General features: G+C 54.1%; 1 pseudogene; it reads left to right on the forward strand.

The window, feature by feature from the left end:
* Positions 1 to 679: 679 nt before the first annotated feature.
* Positions 680 to 2,483, forward strand: LOC144156556 (uncharacterized; annotated as a pseudogene).
* Positions 2,484 to 5,081: the final 2,598 nt, after the last annotated feature.

Raw genomic sequence — 5,081 nt, forward strand, 5'->3', positions numbered from 1 at the left:
GCCTACCCTTTCTTTCTTTTCCGTCCTAGTTCATTCTTTATGCAAAAATTGTCTTCTTTGTTTGTTTGCAGCTATGACGTTATGTTTTCTGCTCTTAGTGCAGCATACATTGATATGCGTCAATTGTGTCATACGCCGCTGTGTATTTGTGATATTGGTATTGCGTAATCGTTTTCGGCATTACTGTTCTTGTTGCTGATTTTGTTTCACTAGCTAGCAGTGTTTTCTAAGGGATGTAATGCTGTTTAAGGGCATACATGGATGTATTTGCATTCTTTATTATTACTTTTTCCTTGTTTTCTTTTATTTAAACTTCTTTGCATGATCGCACGATCGCTGCGCCTCTAATCTGCCTGCCCACTCAAACCACTGCGTGCTTAGGTGTGGCAGTAAATATATTATGTATATAAAACATTGAATGAAGCTTATTATTATTATTGTTATTATTATTATTATTATTATTAATATTAGTATTAGTATTATTATTATCAAACCTAGGGCCACGACTTCGTGTTCCGTCATCGTTAGAAGCACCTGTTCACCACCTGTACAAGTATCAACAATTGGATAGCCCTCGTTTTGTCACCATGAAGGTGGGTCACAGTGCTTGCCGCAGCTAGGACAAACACGGTCTCTGCACCGGGTTTGCCCGCTCAGGACTACAACGATGGCGACCACGATGTATGTGGGTATGCTAATGGAGGAATATAAGAGGTCGATGCTGCACATTGGCAGCCCCGGTGGGAGAACGTGTATCGAGGTACAAGAGGAAGACATTACACCCGAACACACGGAGGGGTGGGCTGCCTCCTCCAAGCGCGTCAAGCAGCTAGCCACCGGCAAAGACTTCGGTGAGCCTCCTGCTGCCACGCGTCACTCCAGACCGAGTGATCGAGCCAGCTTCGCCAAGCGCGTAGATGCAACGGTTACGAAGGCGGCGCGCATGCCGTCGATCATGCCAAAGGAGGACATTATTATTTTCATGAGGCCACGTGGCGGCCTCAATATTGCCAGGACGGAGGCCTCGATAATCATGTCGGTCATCATGACGGCGGCATGCGTAACGAGGGAGGAAGCTAGAGAAGTCACCATCTGCACAAACGCAGCGCAAAACATCATTGTGGTCAGCACCCCAGACGAACGCCGCACGGGGCAGTATTCAAGAGTTCGGGCCCTAGTCATCGGGGGCACTGCGTTTGAAGTTAGCGCCCACCGAACGGCACCGGACGGCCCGGTCAAGGGAGTCATCTGAGGCATTGCCGTCGAAGAGTCCCCGGCGGAAGTCGACCACAACATTATGAAATCCTCCAACCCACTTGCGGTGGAGCCGCACAGATTCGGCAACTCGACAACGGTGATTGTCCTCTTTGCAGGGCAGAAGGTCCCCAACTACGTAAAGTACGGCTCCATCCTCTTCAGATGCGAGCTTTATCGGAAACACTTTGAGGTGTGCAGGCAGTGTGGCAAGGTTGGACGTCGGAGCGACGTGTACCCGTACCCCAACACGAAAGTTTGCTTCGCCTGCGGAGCTGCAAACCCGAGTGCGGACCACGAGCGCGACTTCAAACCCCAGTGCAAGCTGTGAGGGGGCCAACACCCGACCGGAGCCAAGGAGTGAACGAACCGATATAAGATACCCTACGTCGTGAAGACGAGGCAGTGGGAACGCTGCTGCCGCTCTGTGCCAGCAGCGGCAGCAATAACCTCCGGGCATTGAGAGCTTCCATCCGCTACACCGGGCATTGACTGACGGGCAACGCGGACGGTCGCAACAACGCAGCAGCAGCAGACGGAGATCAAATAGCAAGCGAAGCGCTAGCTGCCACCAACAGCTATCGCAGTTGAGGGAGCGGGTTGCCTGGGCAGACGCTGTCAAGACACCTAACGCCCCCGCAAAGCAACAGCCTGAGCAGAGTCCTGCGGTAGCTGCACTGCGGGCCGGAAACGAGAAGCTAAAGCAAAAGATAGCCGACCAAGATGCCACCATCAAAGACATTAGCGAGAAGCTTACGCAACTCCTCGCTTTACAACAGCAACGTCAACAGCCACCGCAGGTTGCGAATAGACGAGAGGAGCCCGTGGAGGATGAGCCGGTACCTGAGATAGATCCGCGAGCAAACAAAGCGATGGAGCCGACCCCCAAGAGACAAGCCCTCGAAGGTTCCAAGGACCGCAAACTGATTGCACGGATAGAAAATCAAGACGACCGCCTCCACAAACTAAAAGCCTCTGCGAAAATCACCAACGGACGCCTCACAGAACTAGAGCAAACGTGCCAGCAGATTACCGCGACCATGCAGGGCACCCAAGCGATGATGATACAAATGCAAGCGCAACTTCACACGCTCCTCGGACCACCCATACCAAGTGCTGAACCCCAGAACACGCCGAAAATGCACCAGCCATGGATCGGACAGCCCCACAGCACCTACCTCAGTGAGAGACCTGGTCTTGTACTGGAACTGCAACGGATATCCGAGTAAGAGAGAAGTGTTACAACAGCATCAACAGCAGGTCGCCCGCGCATCCGACGTCATTATGGTCCAAGACACCCACAGTGAGACTACACCGAGGCTCCCTGGCTACCGTGCGCGCGCCAGCCCATCAAGCGCACGGGGCACGGCCAAAGGAGAGGGACGTGGGGTGCGCACCATTGTACGCAAAAGACTCCCCTTTGTAGAGCACGACCTGATTGACAACAGCGCAATAGAGTACTGCGCGGTGGAAAGCATCACTGGCATGAGGCAGAATGCCAGCGCGTTTATGGTGAATGTGTACAGCAACCCTGCGCATCGGGCAACAAAAGTTTTGGGCAATCATGCACAAGGATACCCGGGTAGCTGGAGGGAGTACGCTGCTGATCTGTGGAGACTTTAATGCTCCGAATCAGGAGTGCCGCTACCCAAGGACGACGGTCAAGGGACGAGACCTCATTGAAGACGGTACGGACGCTGGGCTGCACCTACTCACGGACCCGCCTTTCCCACTAGAATCGGGACGTCAGTTTCACGGGACACTACCACAGACCTTACATTCCTCAGGACTGGGGAGAACTCCCGAGGCACTCGGTGGCAAAACACAGGCCGCGACTTAGGCAGCGACCACTACATCGTGGAAGTCGTCGTACCACTCGCTGGCCCCAGCAGCGCTACTGCAACACGGAAGCACCATCTCATTGACTGGGATGCCTTCCGCCGAACTCTCCTGGCGGAACAGCCTGAAATCACGAACATTGAGCCGTGGACGCCTCTGTACACTTGAAGACTACAGCGCACAAGACTACAGAGCTCGAAACAGATGCGAGTATCTACAGGGTAGACAGTCGGCTCGCGCATCTCTTAGAAGCCAAACAGTGCATCCAAGAGCGATGGAAGAGGCAACGGACTAACCGGCGCCTGAGAAAGAAGGTCGCTGAGCTCAACAAGCAGAGACCCACTGCAGAGTGTTCTGCGCACAGCAGGGCCACGCGGTCTGTAGCGAGGCCAACGGACAGATGCACAAGGGTAGGACATGGAACAAGGTATGGCATTTGCTAGACGAGACCAAGACGAAGGGCTGCCATCACATCAACCTCTTCAAGACCATTCACAGGGTAATCCGAGACCAAGGGGAGGAAGAGGTGCGCAGGTGTCTAGATGCCAAGTACTTGCCGACTACCCCGACGGAGCTGCATCGGGATTACGCAGGTGCTGACAATGAGATACTGGACAGAGACATCGAGGTGTGGGATGCCCGGCGGGCTTGCAGACCCTCTGCGGCAGGCCCTGACAAGGTGACCAAGAAGGCTCTTAAGAATGTGAACAACGCGGCGATAGAAGCACTCACGCATTTCTTCAACAGATACTGGTGCGCAGGACAGTTCCCTCGGCAATGTAAGACGGCCAAGACGATCCTCATTCCGAAACCGGGCAAGCCGCCCAGCATAGAGCATCTCAGGCCAATCTCACTCACATCGTGCGTGGGGAAGGTCCTCGAGCACGTCCTCATGAAGCGACGGCAGCGATACTTGGAAGACTCTGCGCTTTGTCCAAACCCCATCATAGGATTCCAGGAGAACCTCGGGACGCAGGACACCATGCTCTTGTTGAAGCACGAGATTGTCGACGACGCAGTGGGTACTCGAGACAACAGAGCCGTGCTGGGTCTCGATCTCCATAGTGCCTTTGACAAAGTCTGTAACTCCGTCATCTTTGCACAAATCTCTCGACTGAACATGGGCCGGCGGAAGCTACGCATACATCAGGGGACATCTGCACGGACCGAATCACAAAGATTTGCGCGGGCGACCTGCAACTACCGGAGAAATAGCTCGGCAGCGTCGGCACCCCCCAAGGGTCGGTGATATCCCCGCTTCTATTCAACTTGGTGATGATTGGCTTGGCCAACCATCCCGAGGAAGTAGAGAATGTCCAGCACACAATATACGCTGACGCCGCGACCCTGTGGGTAAAAGGAGGAAGCGATGGGCATATAGAGACAACGCTCCAAGAGGCCACGGAAGCCATCGAGGACCATCTACTACTGATGGGGTCATCTGCTACCTATCCAAGTTGGAGCTGCTCGGGATCCCGCCAAAGGGCAGAGGAAAGAAGTATACGGAAACGGCGCGGATAACGGTCTGCATGGAAGAGGTCAAGTGATACCCGAAGTGGACAAGATTCGAGTCCTGGGCCTGCTACTTGAACCCAACTGAGTCAACGGAGCGACAGTCACTAAGTTGGCAACGAAAGCCGCGGCGGCAGTGCGCCACATTCGGCGCATATCCACAAGAAGAGCAGGGATGAAGGAGGAGAGCCTCACCCACGTCGTCGACTCCTTTGCAATCAGCCACATTGCGTATGTGGCTGCCTTCCACAACTGGCGGCCCTGCGAGCGAGCAAAGATTGATGCGACTATCCGCAAGACGTACAAGACGGCCCTGGGGCTCCTCGGAAGCACGAGCACCGAAACGTTCATGGCCCTGGGCGTCCACAGTCATCATCATCATCATCACCAGCCTATCTACGCCCACTGCAGGGCAAAGGCCTCTCCCATTATTTTCCAATTACCTCGGTCCTGTGGCAACTGTGACCAATTTATCC

This window comes from Haemaphysalis longicornis, unplaced genomic scaffold (assembly GCF_048455015.1).
Source record: "Haemaphysalis longicornis isolate Haplotype H1 unplaced genomic scaffold, Haemaphysalis longicornis Haplotype H1 scaffold_1, whole genome shotgun sequence".
Taxonomy (NCBI): domain Eukaryota; kingdom Metazoa; phylum Arthropoda; class Arachnida; order Ixodida; family Ixodidae; genus Haemaphysalis; species Haemaphysalis longicornis.